This window comes from Mesoplodon mirus (assembly GCF_964341445.2).
Source record: "Mesoplodon mirus genome assembly, chromosome: 1".
In the NCBI taxonomy this organism is placed as follows: domain Eukaryota; kingdom Metazoa; phylum Chordata; class Mammalia; order Artiodactyla; family Ziphiidae; genus Mesoplodon; species Mesoplodon mirus.
The window spans coordinates 61,587,145-61,608,000 of NC_138976.1; the positions used below are offsets into that span (position 1 = coordinate 61,587,145).

General features: G+C 48.5%; 1 long non-coding RNA gene across 1 annotated transcript; it reads right to left on the bottom strand.

The window, feature by feature from the left end:
• Nucleotides 1–4,592: 4,592 nt before the first annotated feature.
• On the bottom strand, nucleotides 4,593–9,954 carry LOC309803096. Its single transcript, XR_014293898.1, has 3 exons — nucleotides 9,813–9,954; nucleotides 6,170–6,232; nucleotides 4,593–4,694 (listed from the first exon to the last, which is right to left on the bottom strand). It is a non-coding gene; the product is annotated as an uncharacterized lncRNA (long non-coding RNA).
• Between the last annotated feature and the right edge of the window lie 10,902 nt (nucleotides 9,955–20,856).

Below are 20,856 nucleotides of genomic sequence, written 5' to 3' on the forward strand. Positions count from 1 at the left end.
AGCCCATGTGCCACAACTACTGAAGCCCGGGCGCCTAGAGCCCGTGCTCTGCAACAAGAGAAGCCACCGCAATGAGAAGCCCGAGCACCACAACAAAGAGTAGCCCCCACTCGCTGCAACTAGAGAAAGTCCGCGCGCAGCAATGAAGACCCAACACAGTCAATCAATCAATCAGTCAATCAAAAAAAAAAAAAAAAAAACCTTGAAGCTCCAGATCTGGGTTATTTAATTTATGGAAAACAGCCACCTTATAACATAATTCGGCAAAAACCAAACAGCTAGATCATAACTTTGTGTGAAAAAAGAAAATTCTGATTTCACTTTCAGTTCAAATATATAAATTAATAGGTACTGTAAACATCTGCATTCTTACCCCAAGATAGACGGGTGGTAGGTGGCGAGGCACAGAGTTTGTGGGGACTTATCACTTGTATGGACCATTCCTGGCTTGGAGTGTTACTGGAATCTTTCTTGCAGTCCTGTGTCTGGTGCTGAGGATTTTATATCCTGAGGAGATGCACCATAGCCAGATTCAGGATGGGCAAGGACTTTTTTTTGTTTTGTGGGAAAACTGGAAACCACTAGTGTATGCTTAGACACGTTGGTTTTAGGAGAGAATGCCTAAAACGAAGGGACTGGAAAGTGATGTCTTCAAAACTGTCAGTGCCTTTGTATTCTTGTGAATGTCTCCATGTGTCCCCAGGGACAGCCCACTGGAAGACTGCTGGGCTAACGGTGACTGTATCTTCTGTGGTCATCCCTGAGCAAATTCCGCGTAGATGGTCCGACACCTCTCAATATCATGGGGGTGGATTAACACCCTTTGTCTCAGACTTGAGGTCTCATCCAAGATGGGAATGACAGGCTGGTCGCCTGTGACCATGCTGCTTGGCTCACACAGGGCTGGGCCCGTGGTGGGTGTGGGTGCCTGTGAGGGTCTGGGACCCACGTCTGATGTTGGCAGTGAGTCAGCTCCTGCAGCCCCTGCTGCCACCATCCCTCCCTCCTGCCCCTCCCTGTGTGGGAAGGGGCGTGATGGAAATTCTGGGCTGAGCCACCACGTCCATGTGGTCAGGGCTTTGGAGTGGGTGGTGATGGGAGATGCAGCTGGCCAGCAGGGGCTGGGAGACGCCTCTGGGGGAGGAAGCCTGGGCCAGGGCAGAGTGTGTCGGCCAAGTGGAATCCCCGTGGCCTCATCTGCAAAGCCATTTGCAAGGCTGAGCTATTCCTTTGTCTGTGTCTGAGGACCCCCACTTGCGGGCTCAGCCTGGGAAAATGTGTGCAGTCAGGGCCACTGTGGCCTCCAGAAGCAGCAGAAGTGGGATCGGCAGCTGTTCTGAGCCTCCCAGGAATCAGCCTGTCTGGCCCATCACCAACCTTATGCTGGAGTTGGCCTCTGCCTGGGTGGTGAGCTTGGAGGACACGGAGATGGACTTGATCCAAATATCTCCCACACCAGCCTGAACGGCCCACCATGAGAGACAGACAGAGACAGAGAGACACACAGAGACAGAGAAAGAGAGGGTGGCAGCCTTGGGGCTGGCACGTATCACTCCCCTCCTTCATTCTTCAATACTTGTGGTAAGACGACCTTGGGTAAGCCCACTAACCTCTCCAAGCCTCAGTCTGCTCTCTAAAATGGGGAGAGAATTCAGGGCTGAGGGGGATCAGTTGGGATGGAGAATGTGCAAGTATCTGGCCCACAGCAAGTGGCCGGGAAAGCCTCGTTTCCGAGGCAGAGATGTCCATTTTGTCCTCCCTGACCTCTCAGGCTCGCACGTGTTCTGAGTGCTGACCCTTGACCCCCTGACCACAGCCTATTGTGCCTGCTGCGTCCTCTCTCCCTGGGTGGCCAACCCCTAGGCCGCTCTGAACCAGTCAGATTTGCTTTCTTGGGATTCTGGGGGAAGAGGACAGAGGCGGAGGGCTCAGGGAGCTGCATCGTGGGAACAGTGGAGAGCTGAGGGGCGGCCTAAGACCTCTGATGCCGGGGCCCCAGCCCCCCGGCGCCCACAACCAGGGGCCAGCCCACACCTGGCCCAACGCAGTCATGGTCAGACGTCAGTGGAGGGCTTATTACGACGCAGGTTCCTGGGTGTCGCCCTGAAGAGCAGCTTCAGGGGGACAGGCTGTGTGGGCCTGGGACAGGGAGCTGGTCCAGGTCACCTTGAAGCAGACCCCTGCCTCAAACCCCTCACGCCCCAGGCATTCTCCTCAGGCTGACCCTGACGGAGGCCTGGGAAGGGGCAGGTTAAACGCGGCGAGGCTGTCTTCCAAAAACTCCACTTCCCGGATGACGGCATCTTACAACAGACCGCATGCTGAAGGGGGACCAGGGCTCTGGGGACGCAAGACTGTGACAGAAAGGCGCGAGGGGGAAAGTGTGGATTCAGTGCTAGAGAAGGAGCAAGAGAAGCAGGATCTGGACAATTCCTGTGGCCACAGAATATCCAGGACTCACCTGAGCTTGGGCTCAGTGTAGTGCCTCTCCCTCCTGGAAGGTGGTGAGCTGACCCTGCTGGGTGTGGACAGGATCACTGCGTACTCCTGACTGTAGTGCTGCCCCAGGCCCACCTTCTGATCACACAGAGCTACTGGTCGGGCAAAGACTAGTTACTAGAAGGACTAGTTGCCCCACACTCAGCCTTGTTGACTCCCCTGCACTTAAAGGCAGCCTGAGGACCAGAGCACTGGGCCAAGAGCAGCTGAGAACAGGCATCAGCACAGCTGACAGCCCCATTTCTCTTCTTCTCTTCCTCCAGGGCAAGATCAAACGCCTCCTCCAGGAAGCCTTCCCGAATTACTCCTGCTTCTAACCCCACCCCCACCCCCACCCCTCATGCCTTAGTTTACCAATTAGGTTGCTCTGCCTTGTGTCATGGGTCTGTCTCCCTGAGGGCACCTCTGCATCTCCAGGGACCACAGCCTCCCTGTCCTGGGCCAGCAGAGGGCAGTCTGTCTGGTCCTGGGAGGCCAAATCATGATGTGACAGTTAAGAGCTTGGCTTTGGAGTCCAAGAGACCTAGATTCAACTCTCATTCTGCTAATGTGAACCCTGGGGAAATCATTTAACCTCACCGAGCCTCAGTTTCCCCATCTACACACATGGAGGTAATGATCATTCTTACCACATATGGTGTGTTGTGAGGATTAAAAGACAGAAAGAGATGATACCAATGAAGTAGCATCAGGACATTGCACTTAGAACAATTATAACGTACGTGGAGCTATTATTATTCATTATTATTATTATTAATGATACTATTATTAATGACTCACTTTTCCTTCTCCTCTGAGGCTGCAATGCCTGCCATGTGCCAGGTGCTGAGCAGGTGCTGGGGACAGCAGGGTGAAGAGGAGACCTCCCCGCCATAGGACAACTTATGTGACACGTGCTCTCAGAGGTATGGCCAGAAGACTCGGCAAACTATGGCGAGGGTGCTCTTCCGGGGCCGGGCTGAGATGGGGGGCAGGGGTGGCCTGCCAGGAAGGGTGACAGCAGGCAGTGACGCTGTACAGGACGCACAGCTTCCTGACACGTGAAGGAAGAGGGGGAAGTGCGTTCCTGGCAGAGGGGAGAACACAAACAGGGACATCTCCACCCTCGGGAGGGTGGGAGTTGCCAGTCGCTCTAGGGGAGGGAAGGCTGATGGGGGAGGAGGAGAGAAGTAGCTCTGGAGAACCCTTCCCTATCTTCCCAGTTGGGACATGAAAATCCAATCCCTCAAATGTTGATTAAAAGCTCTGTGCCTGGCCCAGGGAAACTTGCACTGGAACCCCACAAAGCGGCAGGTGAGGCTCAAGGAACTTCCGCCTGCCTAGAGCAGAACCTACCCTGGTGAGTATCTCTTAATTGACCGTTGTGTCCCTGACGGCCCCTCATATGCAAGGAACCAGGTCCTAAGCACAGTGGCTCTGCCTGTGGACCTCTGGAGAATTAGACAGGTAGACAAAAGACCATCCGTGGATCTCAGAAGAATGACAGTGACGGGGCACTTGGAGGCTCAGGTCACACTTGGGAAATCGGGGTTTGCCCCCGCTTTGCCCCTCTGGTCCTCTAGGCCAAGACCAGCTCTGCAGGAAGCGGGCTGCAGCCACAGATGTGCCAGACCATGGAGGAGCCGGTGCTCTCACCATCCCCAAAGCCTGTCTTATTATTAAAACTCATACATCACACACCGAAGCAAACACCCGGTGTGAGGGAACTGGAATCCTTCAGCATGGACGAGATCCATCACCTTCTAAATCAGGTACATCAGCCCGTGAATCAAACACATCACCTCTGGATTCAACAGGCTCCCAGTCGGATTAGAGGCACCACCTCTTGAATCAAAGGCAACTCTGATTGAATCAGAAACCACACCTCACCTAGTAAATCATCTAAATATTACCACATTACAAGTTTGGAATGGCTGCCTCACCAATACATTTTAACAGACGACATGTTAAAGCCGCCATAACATTTAAACAATTACCTGCAGAAACGAACTCAATACATCACTCGGGCTGCCCAATCAACGTTTTGAGCAGGAGACATCGCCATCCGGATGAATGGGCTTTGCATTCTCGCTCTCTCCCCGACCACCTTCCTTCCCCACTGGAGTCCTTCCTCCTTCGGGCACACATTGAGGTGAGGCAGGTGGGGGCTGTGGAGGCTCCTGACCGCATCCCGGGGCGGGGGGCTGGCCTGAAACCTAAGGCAGTGTTTCAAAAATCAAAAAATTCATGTTAAAACCCTTAATTTTGGGCTTCTCTTAACAAAGTGCCATTTGCCAATAGTAGGCCTGCATGCCCACTAACAGCTGAACCTAGTAAGAGCGACTATTCCCAGGTGTGCTTCCAGGCACTTCTGTGCAGGAAAGCCTGCAAATGCCTGCAGGGGGACATCCCAGACCTGGCCACCAGCTGGGGACAGATGGGGCAGCAGCAGTAGAAAAATGGGAGGAGGGAGAGTCAGGACAGACAGCTCTGCAGGCTCCCAGCTCTGGGCTGAACGCTGGGGGTCCACAGGAGAAGTAAGTGGCACGTCCCTGGCCACCAGCAGGGAGGAGCAGACTCAGAAAGCAACCAGATCATCATTCTGATAATCGAGCTAATTGGAGTCAGGCATGTCCTCGGTGCTTTCTTTCCATACATTATCTCATTCGATCCTTACAATCCAAGAATATTGGTTTTGTTTTTATTTTTACTTTTATGTATGAGAAAAGTAAAGTACAGACTGTTTAAATAACTTATCCCCGTTTTACAGGGTAGGAAACCGAGGCTCAAAGTCATTCACTTGCCTAACAAAGGTCTCAGAGTTAGTAGAGTGGCCGAGTTGGGGAGTAAATCCAAACATGTCTGTGCCCTTCAGGACCTGGGAAATGAGTGTGAAGTTTTGTGGTCGGCCCACGTGTACCACAGACACAGCCAGGAGGGTGCCAGAAGGCTGTGACTAGTGCCCAGGAAGTGGGGCACTGGGTGCCCCTTCCAGGAAGTATGAGTGGACCAGCATTGCAGGAGGGAGGGAGGGAGGGAAGGAGGGAGGGAGGCGAGGTGGGGAGAGGTGGGAAAGGGTGCCGGGGCCTTGGATGCAATATTAAGGTGCTTGGGCCTCATCCCCAGGGAATAAGGATGAAAGCTTTTAAGGAGGAGAACAAAAAAACCCAGGATAGGGCATTCTGGTTGCTATGTGATGACAGACTTAAGGGGAGAGGGTATGACTGGCTGCCCAGTGAGGACATTATTACAGTGGTCTAGGTGAGCCTGGGGTGGAGTTGTCTGGGTAGAAATTCCAGAAATATCTGTGAGATATTTTAGGGAGATAAGCTATTGAATTTAGGGAAGGGATGCTGAGGGAGAGGGAGGAACCAAGAATATTTGGCTGGTGACCTACAAGGGCCTGGAAAGAACAGGGCAGCGGCTAGACCAGTGCCCTTGAGAGAGAGGAGGTCTGGAACACGGACAAGTCAGGGAGGCGTCCGGTTGGGGCCGGGTACCGTCAGGAGTAGCTCTGTGTGACCAGGAGGGCCAGCAGGCAACAGAGAGCTCCCCGGGCCCATCCCCTCCTGCAGGCACACCTGTGGGAGCTTCTCAGCCTTAGGCCACCTTTCTTTCCCAGCAGTGGGAACCAATGGCAAAGCCCTGGAACTGCGGGCTGGCTGGAGTGAGGCCTGTGCATTGCACTCACCATCTCGGCGTCTCCTAAAAGATGCTCTCTGTGGTCCCCAGATGGTCCTGGCATGTGTATCTCCTGGAGAAGACAGAGAAAAAGCAAAGCAAGCTGTGGTGAGGGAGGCCAGCAAAGAAACTGCTAACTCAGGTCCTGTCGCCCCTGTCTACCTCTCAAAGCAAGGGGTGAGACATTTCCTTAAAAACCCTGCAGTGCCTTGGAAATCAGCTGAATGGCCTTTCTGCGCAGCTCCTAATGTCCTGGGTGCACTACCTAGCTTTCTGACAAGATATAAACAGTGGATTTTATGGGCAGCAGCATGGGCCAGTGGGCTAAGGACAGGCCGGGGAGCCAGCAAGGACGCGGCCTCAGCGCCTCGTGACCGCTTGACTCGAGATGTGACCTTGGGCTGGCTGCTTAACCTGTTTACACCTTAGTTTCCTTGGCTGAAAAATGGGAGTCCTGATACCACTGGGCCTCACAGGGGGGCTGTGAGCAGGAGCTAATTGATGGCTCAAGTGCACCCTGGGTGTCTCTGATGCTAGTAAACTGCTAAGTAATCATGCAGCGCCTCGAAGCGCTGGCAGCCGACACGCAGGGCACTCTTCCCACACTGAGGGGGCCGGGGAGCGAGGCTGAGGATGCCTGGCTCAGCTAAACGCCAGCCATTCACCTGGCCAACTCTTCCCCAGTGAGCCCCTCAGCAAGGTCATTCTTCATCTCCTGGAGAGCTTTCTCTTCAGGGCTCTGACAATCTCTCCTCTCTCGGACCTGCTTTTGACCTTATTTTCTGCAAGATGTGGCTTTTTCTTTAATTGACAGCCTGGTGAACAATAAGTTTGTGGAACGGCCGCTCTACGCAGGACACGCTGTGAGGCGCTTTCTGTGTCTTCTCTCAGGCACTCCTCCCCACAGGCACAATTTAGGGGGACTCTTGCTATTCCCATTTCACAGATGCGGAATGTAAACACTCCTAAATTCTTTCAGTGGATCCTTTCAATGAAGCCTCTCCATCACTGTCTATGATTCTCCATCATTATCTATGGACTCAGCCTGTGTTGTCCTGAAGAGTGAGGAGGATTCAAACCCAGAATTCTCTGGCCTCAAAGCTCAGGCCTTTCCATCACTCTGTGTTGCCTTCCCTGTTAGCTCTTCACTTCATGTGGAGCTATGGGGTGGGGGACTGGGAAGAAACATTACATGGCTGGGGTGCAGGAAACCTGGATAACTTTTCCCATCTCTACAACAAATCTACTGTGAGGCTGGGGCAAATCACATGCCCCTTCTGAATCCATGCTTTTCCACTTAAGTCCCTTTTGTTTCTACTATGCTATGACTCTACACCATGGCTGCACATCACGGTAATGGGTACCTAGCTTCTGTGTTCTAATATATAACAGATACTAGTATACCTGCTGTGCTCAGTGCAATGGACTGAATGTGTCCCTTCCAAATTCACATGCTGAAGTCCTAACCCCCTATATGATAGTATTAGGAGGCAAGACCTTTGGGAAGTGATTATGTCATGAGGGTGGAGCCCTCCTGATGGAATTAGTGCCCTTCTGGAAGGGAATGCAGAGAGTTCTCTCACCCCTTCCACCACATGAAGACAGCTGTCTATGAACCAGGAAGCGGGTCTTCAGCAGACACCCAATCTGCTGGTGCCTTGATCTTGGACTTTCTAGTCTCCAGGATTATAATAAATTTCTGTTGTTCATAAGTCATCCAGTCCATGGTATTCTGTTATAGCAACTCAGATGGATTAAGACACACAGCTAGGCTAAATGATCCTTTTGGCCAGGGACTGTACTATGTTTCTAAGTCTCTGTAACAAAATGTACACACAGAATGTCCCGGGCCCCATGTTGGAAGGTAGCATGTGTCCCTACCTCAAGGAGCAGAGTCCAGTGGACTAGACAGACCCATGAGCAGGGGATTCTATGCCCCAGTGGAAGTGGCCCTCCTTTCTTAGATCCACTTCACCTGACTTGTCAGTGGGCAAGAGTTGCTGATCTGTGCCCCAGGGGGCTGCTTTTTGAGAAGACAAGTGATTCCCAACAGCTCATCTGGTAAGGGGGCAGTGGGTGGAGAAAGAGTTGAGCCTGCCTTGAATGATGACCTGGCACCCATCCTGTAGGAAGGTTTGGCTCTGGGGCTGCATCAGCAGGACCCTCCATCAACGGATACACAGGGATCCTTGAGCAAGCCAGTGGTCCTCCCATCCTGGGACTGAACGATGACACCAAATTTCTGAGCTACCCCAGAAGGGCCTTGATGGATTACAAGAAATAATGAACAACACCATCATCTATTTGAACCAGGAAAGTGATGGTGATGCTGTTTACCCGTGTGCTCCCCAAACTGTTGATGAAACTGTGGAACATTTCATCGGTCGAGGCATCAAACTGCCGAGACTCAGAACCATCCTTGTTTGGGTGACCCCAGAGTAGCAGCACGGAGATCTGTGTGCCTGTTCTCCGCCATCTCTGCCCCTCTGGGAAGGCTATGCCAGCCTGAGAGCATTTTCCCTCCTTCCCAAACATCCCCCCATCTTTCCCCCTTTTCAGTCTGAACAAAGGGTTTACAGAAATAGAACAGTCCTCGGTGACTGGCAGGGCCAGTGCAGGGCCTGCCAGCCCCACCTCTCCTTTCATCCAAATCGCAAGGCCCTGATGCATTTGAGTCTCCTTTTCTCACCCCTGTGTCTGAGCTCCCAGGAGAAGTGCCGCAGGAATGTGAGCCTCCTTTAAATCCTGCCTTCCTGAACATTTCCTACTAAATGGGATCAACCATCACTTCCTATTAGCACAACCTGGCCTTTCCAACAGTGACGGGCAGCCACGGGCTGTTCTGTGGATCACTTAGAGTCATAAAAACTGCGCTCAGGGCTACCCCTGCAACATGGAGAGCTCCTGGGAGCAGCAGGAGGAGGGCGGGGGGTGAAACACAGAAAGCTCAGAATCTTCTGCTAAATGCCAGCCCTCCCTGCCCTAGCCTCATCCATTGGCACTGGGAACTCTCCAGGGACAAGGCTATGGAGGCCAGAGCATGTAAGATAAGTGGCTGCCACCTTTGGTGTCTGTGCCAGGAACTGTTCTCAGATCTCATTTAATCCTGCTGTCAAGTCTAAGATACATTTCAATGTGGGGCTCAGAGAAATTAAGTGACTTGCTCAAGGTCATGGACAGGGCAGAACTGGGATTCCACAAGTCATGCTCTTTCTACTTCTGCAAGCTGCCTTGGAGAAGCCGCCTCCATTTCACCCGCCAGGGAGGACCCTACAGAGTAACTCAGATCAGAGCCAGCTTCGCTCAGTCAGGGAGACATCCAGAAGGGCCACTTCAGGGTGGAACAACCAATGTCAACTCTCCGGAGGTCACACTGACCCTCTCTTCAGGGCCTACCCAGGCATTCAGTGGTTCAAAGTGAACATGCAGGCTTTATTCCTCCACCTCCACGATGTGTGGGAACAACCAGGGTTGAAATCCCAGGCTCAGAAAGCTCATGTGACCCCCTCTGCACGAAGCATGTGGTATGGACAGAAGGGCTGAACTTTTACAAAAACGAAACGAAATTACACAAAAGTCCCAAAGCAGAGCTGCTGTGAACCTGACATAAAAGCAAGCACGTGAGAGATGGACCTGCAGCTTGGTCCCCTCACCAGGCTCCACTCTTCCATCATGAACATTTCACAGGGTGGCCGGTGGCTGGGTCCCTTTGCCAGAAGTGCACCGCAGCCGTGGAGCATTCCCAGCTTGGCCTGTGTCCCGTTACTTCCCGAAATGACCCTTTACTCCTTCGTTCTTTTTGGTGCAAGTTTCTGCCAAAGGAACACAGATGGAGAGAGAAAAATCAGGGCTGGGTTTAGATAGGAAGAAAAAATTCACAGAATGTCAATATATTTATCCTGGAAAAAAAACTTAAAATACTATCGAATGATTTTAGGGCTTTTGTGGGAACACACACACACACACACACGCGCGCGCGCGCACACACGGAGAACAGCTGTTTGCTTCTGTCCTCTGCATCTGTGAGCTGTTATGTCAGTGAGCATTGCAGGGGCACCCGGCTCACCTTCAGGCTTTTCTTCCATTCCAGTCCTGGGCAGCCTCTCTTCGTCCTCTTCCTTTCTGTGTTCTTTTTTTCTCCCACAAACACTGCCTCCTCTTTCTTCCCCGGGTCCCCATGTCCTCAAGCTCTCCTTTCCCAGCCCAACAAAAAACAGCTCTGCAGAAAGACTCTACTTCGTTCTGCAGATCACAGGGGACCTGCCGATAGAACTTTATGTGTCCCCTGCCTGGAGGCTGCAGTCCCAGGGACAGATGGCTGCGAGTGTGCAGGAGCTCTTGCCTCCGGGAGCTGATGAGGAGCCCTGGGTGGGGCAGAGGCATCCTTGGGACCCTCAAAAGCACTCCACGTAGAGGGCTGCTAACCCCATTAAAAGGACTCTTCCGAGTACAAGCTCTCATCAGATGTTCCTGCCTCTTTGGAACCACCTCCGAAGCTGTGTACGTGCTTGGTGGGTAGAAGCCTTTAACCCTGGTTCCTTCTTCACACTCCAAATAACACCTTCATCGCCCCCAAAAAGGTGCAGAGAGAACGGGCATGGATCCAGCTGTGGCTAACTGTGTTTGTGGGGGACAGGAGTACTGACCGGGCGCAGGGCTGTCTGGCACGGCAGCTGCTGCCTGAGGTATGGGGGGCCGGGTTGGGGCTCTGCCTGGTACACAATGCTCTGGCAGCAGGGAGAGGGCGGGGGGGAAGGCGACAGCAAGATGCTGAGAGGAGCTGACAGAGGAACACGCCTTTGCCCTTTCCTCTCCTAAGTGACTGGAATTTGAAAGTCCCCGAATGTGGCATGGCCTGATCTTTGGCCTCTTGGTTACAGCAACTCGAGGAGTGACAGGAGAAACTGCTCAGGCTAAGATGTGTCGTAACTCGGACAGAGCATTTCTCACATGATCTCATTAGGTGCTCAAGGGTGATGTGGGAAGAACCACTCAGCTCCCGGAGACTCAAACCTTCCTCCCAGGATATGAGGGTGAGTGTTGTTGCCAAGGTCACACGGTCTGTAAGTACTGACAGGACCAGGACTAGAACCCAGGGCTTCTAACTCCCCAAGGCTCTTCTTGTGGATTTCCAGAGGTGTGGGAAGTACGGTAGTCCCCCCTTATCTGCAATTTTGTTCTCCACGGTTTCGGTTACCCGCAGCCAACTGTGGTCTGAAAATATTACATGGAACATTCCAAAAATAAACAATTTATAAGTTATCAATTGCATGCTGTCCTGAATAGCATGGTGAAATCTCACGCCCTCCCACTCCGTCCTGCCTGGGGAAGTGAATCTTGTGTCTAGCGCATCCTGCCCTGTGGTCACTTAGTAGCCACCTCGGTTATCATACCAACTGTCATAGTATCACAGTGCTTGTCTTCAAATAAACCTTATTTTACTTACTAATGGCCCCAAAGCACAAGAGTAGAGATGCTGGCAATTCAGGTACGCCAAAGAGAAGCCAGAAAGTGCTTCCTTCAACTGAAAAGGTGAAAGTTCTCAACTCAAAAAGGAAAGAAAAAAAATCACATGTTGAGGTTGCTAAGATCTATGGTAAGAACAAATCTTTTATCTGTGAAATTGTGAAGAAGGAAAAAGAAAGTTGCGCTGGTTTTGCTGCTGCATCTCAAACTGCAAAAGTTACAGCCATAGTATGATAAGTGATTAGTTAAGATGGAAAAGGCATTAAATTTGTATAATATTTTGAGAGAGAGAGACATTCACCTAACTTTCATCACAGTATATTTTTCTATTCTATTTTATTATTGCTGTTAATCTCGTACTGTGCCTTATTTATAAATTAAACTTTATTATAGGTATGGATGTATAGGAAAAAACATTACATATGTGGTTGAATATGGCTTTGCCATCCACTGGGGGTCTTGGAATGCATCCCCCCCTCGGATGAGAGGGGACTACTATAATCTCAGAAGTCCAAAGTTTGACAACAAATAGCATGCAGGCCCAAGTTACACAGACCTTCTCTCAACTGCTTCTATTTAATCAACCTGCTAGATAACAGCTGCTCTTCAGCCCCTTCCTAAAATACGTTTCCTGATGCCCACGTCACAGGGAGTGAGCCTGGCTGGCAGTCGTTCTGTAGGACCTCCAGTGCCTCTACTGTGCTCTTTCCCCGCACACCAGCATGCCCTTCTCCAGCCTGCACTTCTGCTCGCACCAGGTGAATGCACCCTTTTGCCTCATAAGAGTCAGTGGACCTTTTTTCCCCAAACCTGTCTTATTCTTGCTTTGCCTGTCTTTGTAAAAGCCTTATTGCAATTAAGTAACTTGATGAAATGTTCTGCAAACAGATGATAAAATGAGAGTGCAAAGAAAAAGAGTCATTATTCCTATGCAGACTAAGTTGACTGTTTTGAGAACATCAAATGGCAATGGGTTGCTGAAGTACTGCTGATGAGTTAGGTGTGGGTAAGCTACCATTAAAGATTGGGGGAAAATGCACACATCTATAATGATTCTTCACTCAGAGGACTTGGCAAGTGTAACTTCTCGTACCACTTTAAAGAAACAGAAACTGCAAATGGTAGATGATGCACTACTGGGTGTGGTCTACTCAGGAAAGGTAGTTGGACACGCCCATCCATGGACTCATACTCAAAGGAAAGGTGCTGGACTTACATCAAAGAACAGTGAATGGATGTACATTTATATGTTTTAAGTTAAAATAAAATGTTGAAGGTGTGTAGCATAATTTTCTCTGATTTCCCTTTTCAACCAGCTTCTTCCATTAACTGACCAACACCAGTCCATACTGTGTCAGATAAAAGGGGTCCTGATCTAAAAGCTAGCAGTTATTGAGCAATTATTTGGTGCCAGACATCATACTAAGTGCCTTTTATGTAGCATCTCTTTCAATCCTCACAATCTACCCCTGAGTGAGTTACTGACATTATCCTGCAGTGGTACATGGGCCCGTTTTTACAGGTCCTGGTCTCTCCTGCCTCCCCGCCCCCCCACCTTCCTTTCTTTTGCCAGCCAGTGGCCCATTACCGAATCGCACCTCTATAAACCAGGTGGAGCAGCCAGAATTCCCCGGCTCCTTGGGAAGATTCTGACCTGCCCCGGACAGCCGTATGGGGGAGGGAGTTTGGTTGCTTCAAAATAGTCCAGCCGGTTCTGGGTTTTGAGTGTGGGTATGAAGAAGCAGACAAGGTAAGCAAGCATGGACCGGGTGGGAGCTGTGGAAACTAGCAGGAAGTGTTCAGGAAGACTGAGCCCAGCATGAGGCCCTTTGTCTTGATGCTGGGCAAAGCGGAGGGGGTGTGAGGTTGGGATTTCTAGGAGCAAGACACTGGAAAAGCCCACCTGAGGCACTTCTTTGCAATAGAAATGTACTTGGTGGACTGCTGGTGTTGAGGTAGAAATCTAGTGTCTGTGAAGGTCACTGAGATAAGGATTAGCAGGATGACAAAGAAAGGAAGGTTTAAGGAGCCACACACATTGGGCGAACATATTTGCTATACGTGTACCTGGCCAAGGACTTGCATCCGGGATACATAACGAATTCTTACAGCACCATAAAAGGAAGACACATTTGCAGTCCAATTAAAAATCGGCAAAAGATTTGAACAGACACCTCACAAAAAGAGATGTACGAGCGGACAAAAAATTCAAGTTCATCAGCCACCAGGAAAAGGCAAACTCAAACCACAGTGAGATACCACTACGCAGGTACTAAGGGAGCTGAGGTTAAAAAGACCCACCATGCCGACTGTTGGGGCGCAGTGGAGCACCAAGGGTGGGGCGGTGCAAGCAGTCTGTCCAGGGCAGGGAATAAGGGGGTGCACTGTCGGCAGAGAATTTAGAAACAGTAACAAAACCACAGAAAGTCGATCTGATTTTTATTATCACCATGCATCAGCAACTCTAAACAATGTCAGTGATAAGCTCTTCCTCTGCTGCCCTGTTCCTAGGGCGACCCACACACAGCTCCCTCCCTCGATACCTCACTCTTGGCCAGGATGTGGAGACACGCCCAGAGTGGGGGGTGTCATGGGGTGTGACCACCTTGGAGAGCTGCTTGGCAGTTTCTTCTAAAATTAAAAAATTGCACTTCTACATATTTACCCGGGAGAAGTGAAAACACATGGAGTAAATGTTTATAGCAGCTTTCTCTATAATCAACCCAAAACGGAAACAATCCAAACGTTCATCAATAGGCTGAATGGCTAAACGTGTGGTACATCCATACATCACAATGCTACTCAGAAACTGAAAACAAATAAAGTACCAATACATGCAATAAAATAAAGACCCTTACAAACATTATGCTGAGCAAAAGAATACACACTGTTGGATTCCATTTATTTGAAGACCAAGAACAGGCAAATCTAAACTATAGTGACAGAAAGTAGAACAATGGTTGCCTGGGGCTGGGGCTGGGGCTGGGGGTGAGTATTGACTAGGAAGAGGTACAAGGGAACTTTCTGGCGTGTGGGGTAACGCTCATTACAACCTCAGAGATATTGTGGGTTCTGTTCCAGACCACGGAAATAAAATGAATATACAAATAAACTGAATCACATGAATTTTTTGGTTTCCCATTGCATATAAAAGATATATTTACACTATACTGTAGTCTATCAAGTGTGCATTGTTTTTAGAAACAATGTACAACCTTAATTTAAAAATACTTTATTGCTAAAAGACGCTAACCATCATCTGAGCCTTCGGCAAGTCGGAGCACTAACATCAAATTTCACTGATCACAGATCACTGTAACAAATATAATAGTAATGAAAAAGACTGACATATTGTGAGAATTACCAAAATTTGTGACAGAGACACAAAGTGAACAAATGCCATTTGAAAATGGCGCCAACAGACCTACTGGATGCAGGGTTGCCACAAACCTTCAATTTGTAAAAAACGTAATATCTCCGAAGCACAATAAAGCAAAGCATAATAAAACGGGGTATGCTTGTAAACTGATTGCCATGGTGGCTCCAGGAGTGAATGCATTTGCCCAAACTCATCAAAACCGTGTGCCAAAAATGTGTGTATTTTGTTATGTGTAAATTGTGCTTCAATAAGGTTGAGATAGTGATTAATACAAGAATACATCCCAAGCTCTTCATGGTTGGTTGTTCCTGAGTGGGACTCCATCAACATTCCAGAGACATTCCTGTAGACCACACTTGGAATGTTCAATCTGGATGTATATTGACATTAACCATTATGGAAAGCTGTGTATAGTTTAATCTATAGACATTATTTCTTCCCTCTGAAGTGTTTTCATGCTTCTCTCAAGTCCCTATATTTTAAATTCCTTTAGTTGTAGGAAAAAACTGCTATTTGGATTACGATGATGAGGATGACGATGATGATAACAATAGCAGCTAACATCTATTGAACATTTACTAGGGCCAGACACTTTGCTAAGTGATTTATCTGCATTATTTTATGTAATCTTCACATAACCCTGATTCTCTGAGGTATTATCCTCATTTTTCAGATCAGGACCATGGGGTTCAGAGAGGTGAAGGCTTTTGTCAAGGGCACACAGCAAGTCAGACCCAGATTGGCATTCAAGTCTGTCTGATTTGGACTCTGCGTTCTTATCCGTGGAGTCCAGGGCCTCCAACACTGGACCCATCACGACCTGGTAAACCAGACCACACGGTCCTCCAGAAGGGGGCGGTAGACATACCTGCAACTGCAAAGTACTCAACTTCCTTCTGCTGCTAACATCTTCAGGGTGTCTCCCTTCCCCAATGAGCCTTCTTAAGTACCTCTATTCCTGCAGTCACAATGATGCCTGGCAGATAGGCGCTTCATTTATGGCCAGCAACCACCGGCCGAGTTGAATTGCTTTGTCCTCATGGGCTTTGGGGGTGTGTGTGGGGGATTTTCCTCCTTGACCTTCCACTCCTGCCTGGGGCTTCACTTTCCCCCCTCCTTCCTCCCCTAGGATTCTCTGAAGTTTATTCTTTTGAACTGTGACCACGACCGTATATATCTCTGGGTGTATTCTAACAGGAACCTGCGTTCTTTCCACCACAGGGCTGGCTAAGGAAGTTATGCGAGACTCAGGGGAATCCTGCAGGAATTTGCTCAAGTCTGCTGGGGTCTGCATCCTGACACTCAAGTACATAAGTGCGGCCAGGCCTGTTTGACAATCAAACCCAGGCACGAACAAAGAGGGAGGGGAGATGGGGGCCAGGACGGACCCCAAACTGGATCAGTCTCTTGTTTGAGGAGGCCTGTCTAGAGGCCTGGGAAGAGACATGACAGGGAGGAGGGAGTGCGTCCGCAGAAGAAGAGAGGAGAAGATAATGGAATCCAATAGAGCTCCCAAAGACGTGTCATCTTGCTGCTGCCGAAACCCTTTGAATACGTTAAATCCTTAATCAGAGTAGCCTAAGACTGCAATGACTACATGGAGACACGTTAGTCCGGATAAATCCTTGCAGGTTTCAAAGATCTGAAGGGCCCCGGCACTTCCCTCTGCAGCGGCTGCCCTCTGCCCTCTCCTCCATGATGTCATTATTGAAGTTTCGCTCTCACCATGCCTGGTGTAAGTTGACATTGACAGTTGTAGCACTCTCACACCGACTCTGGAGGATTATTAGCTTTGAAGCTATTTGGCCTTGAGCAGTGAATTCTTTTTTGAGCTCACACTGGCTTATAATATCTGAGAAGGCTTGCTCCACTCTGGCCCCAGCTTGCATTAGGAGAGGAGGCCGCTTTCCAACTTGGAACTGATACCAGCAGGAACAGAACAGGGAATATTATCCATTTCTGATGGGCAACAAAGTTAGTGTTCTCTAATCCCCCCGAGGCCTTCACACCGAGTTTCCAGTTTAACATCAGAGATTTTAACATCAGAGTTGGAGCCGCAGCTCGGCTCTCCTCTGCCTATAACCGCCGCGCAGCCTCACAGCTGGACGCAGAGAAGGACTTGAGGAATACATGCTCTTCTGGCCTCTAATCTGTTTGTTATTAGGCTGTTGGAAACCCCTCAGTGGGGCTGGAAGCTTATGTCAGAAGAGTATAATTCAAGTGTATGTTAAAAAAAAAAACAGGAGGAAAAAAAAGCTCCCTTCTGTGGTAATTTGCATGTGGTGAATGCAAGTGTCTGGGGGGATTAATTAGCTGAACAAAGCTGGGGAAGGGACTGCCAGTGAATTGGCAAAAACAGTGACCTGGAGAGCATCTGACCTGCTCTTAATTTCCTCTCAGGATTTAAGCAAATATCTTGCAAAGCTTATTCCAAGGAAAGGGGAAACCCTCCGCCTCCATCCCCAGCCTCAACCTATGGCTTTTTCATAATGAGAAAAAGTGTGTCCATTACTCTGTGCAAACTCTGCCACCGTTCACAAAGGAGCTTGGGAAATGGGGGTGTTGTCTCTGTTTCGCTGGACCATCCTACTGGAGTAAATGATGGGTCTGTTCTCGAGTTCTAGAGAGCTCTGAATAAAGAACATCCAAGTTTTCAGGTTGCTGATGTAGGGAGAAGAAAAGTTTGCTTGAGATTATCACTTATTTATCTACATGTTCTTATTTGTCTCACTGTTATCACTTATTTATCTGTCTGTGTGAAGGTCAATCTTCCCCAATACTATTTTTGTCCATAATTCATGGGCTGCATCTCTCCTGATGCAACTGGTTTTCGGCATGTACCAGCCTAGGAGCTTAAAGAAACCCAGATGATATACCTTCACATTAGAGATGGCCCAGTGTTTTGGTTGGCTGGAAAAAACCCAGCACCACTGCCAAACATCAAAGCAGAAGAAGTAAGTGGGTCCAGGAAAAGATGCTAACAGAGGTGAAAGCATAACATTCATGAGAACAGGGGCCTTGGAATAACAGCTGGAGGGAATGGGGCAAGTGACAGGATGCAGAAACACCAAACAAACCTAAACTCATTCGTCTTTGTGGTGGTTCAGCTGAAGAAATGTCTTGCATTTTATTTCTCTGATGCTCTGGAAAGTAAACTGCCATTTCCTTAATTCCAACGGATGCTCCCACCCCTCATCCCTTCTGAAATCTAGATGTCTTAACAGCCTACATGTCTATCAAACGTATCAGTGCCCACTACAATGTGATATTAACACGACAGCCTGTCTTCCAGTCAGGGTGCTTGCAATAGGGAAATACAGTAGGGAGGAAGGTATTTAATCTTTTAAAGATGCCAAAGGGACCTGCAATATATTTGTTCCACAATATAACTCCTGGAGAGAAAGTCTGCACATGGCTAGAAGCATGTGCATTGATGATTTGGGTACAGGCTGAGGTGAGAGTCTGTGAACTGGCTCTGTCCACTGATATACAGACAATGAATGAGTGGTGCCCATGTTGACATTTCCATTAGTAACTTACCTAAGCAACTGATGGGTGCTCACCTCATCAAGGCTTACTTATTTTGGCAAAATGATAAATTGCACTCACATTTTTTCTGCCCCAAGGTAAATTGGTGAGCTTTAGAAAAACACAAAACTCTGTTGGGTCTGTTAATAATTTCCAAAGAAAAGAGCAGCCAATGCTTGAATAAATAAACCATTCTTGATGACAATTTAAGAACTGGAATAACAATATGTGTGCATATGTGTGCTTATGTGCATGTGAACACACAAGAGTGGAATCCACTCTTAATTAATCCTATTAATTTGAGAAGTACTATGGTAACTGATTCTGTATTTCAGTGTGTACATTTGTGCATACACATATAATATTTTTCAGAGAATAGTAAAAAAAATTAGCTAATGTCTAATGTTAAATTATGGTTTCTTAACAATGCATAAGAATTTCCAAGAGTAATTTAGTAATTTATAAACATAAGGCTAGGATGGGCTGCCTTAGGAAGTAGTGAGTTCCTGGTCACTGTAAGTGTTTGAATAGTAAGTGTTGAAGGACCACTTGATGAGAATGTTTTGGTTGGAATCCCATTATCAAATGTGGGGAGTTGGATGTGGTGAATTTTTTAGTCCCTTCCAATCAAGGAACATATGATTCTACGACATAAAATATGCTATATTATCTTAAATGAGAGCACACTGAAGGCAGGGTTACATCTTATTTTAGCACAGTCCATAGGACATTCAATTAATGTGTATGGAACCATGAATGGGTTGGACTGAATGATTTCTGATACCCTTTGTAGCACAAAGATGGGAGTTTGTGAATTAATTACATTAGTCAGAGTTCTCCAGAGAAACAACCAATAAGATATCTATCTATACATCTATAGATATATATGGATATCCTAGTGGCTATCAATATATAAATATGAAAGGAGATTTATCATGAGGAATTGGCTCACACATTTTTGGAGGCGGAGACGTCCCATGATCTGTTGCCTGCAGGGTGAAGACCCAGGAAATCGGGTGGTGTTACTCAGACTAGGTCAGAAGGCCTGAGAAGAAGGGTTACTGATGGTGTAAATTCCAGTCCAAGGGCAGAAGATGACCCATGTCCCAGCTGAAGCAGGCAGATAGAAAGCAGAAGAAGGGGCCAGTTGCTCCTTCGTCTACCTTTTGTTCTATTCAGACCCTCAGTGGATTGAATGATGCCCACTCACACTGGGGAGCACAAACTACTCTAGAGTCCACCGATTCCAATGCTAAGCTCATCCAGAAACACTCTCACGGACACAGCCAGAAACAATGTAAATCTGGGCACCCTGCGGCAGTCAATTTGACACATAAATTAACCATCACAGGAATGTACATCGGCCTAAGACAATATTGTAGGTGGAACGCATGACTTCCTTCCTCAAGAATGTATTTCGCTGAACCAGTGGTTTTCTCCCCCTTCGTAGTCTATGCTCTTTGAATCTGAGACTTTGGTGGCACTCAAAGGATGGGATTAAGTTACATCTACGGCTATTTCACTGTTGACTTGCCCATCCTTCAGCCTTGAGTTTCCCTTGAATTGTTGACCACCTCGATCACACATCGTTCTACACTCCTGAGGAAAGTTCTCCCATGTTCCAGCTAACACTGATCTACCCTGAGCACTGGCTTCTTGTCATGCCTCACCTCATACACTTTCATGGGCATGCAGACCCTGCTCCACACTTTTGCATGGCTGGCTCCACTCATGTCCATCTCACAGACATCACTGGAACAGAATGCATCCCCGTTTTAACAAAGATCAATTTTACACACTGATCGGAATTCGGGGGCACATGGGTAAAAGGTAGGAGAACCATTATTCTAGATATTTCTGTGCTGTCGAACATCTGATGTCCAGCAATAAAACACACCAGGTTCTATGTTAATCTTCAGTACTCAAGTCTACCTATAACCTTTAGCTGAATCTTTCTGATGCTCTGTGTGTTTTGTAAGAAGTCGGGCTGCTCCATGTCCTGGGCATGGTTTTCAGAAACTGCGGGACATCAGTGAGGGCTGGCAGAGGCAGGGGAGAGCAGCTTCTCAGGATGGGTACCTTCATAAACCAGCCTATGACAATAAAGTAGGCATTCCATAACAGTTAAGCACCTTGGAGATGACCCAACATGTGCAACCATTTTCCTGACTCTGTCCCCCAGATACAGCTTCGCTCTTAAACTTTAGCTTTTAGGCATCCTTGAAAGGGTTCTTGGGCTCTGCCTGGGCCACATATATTTGTGCATACAGTCAGCATTGCCCTGCAGAGGGAGGGCAGAGATCTTGGAGGGAGCAGAGATCTTG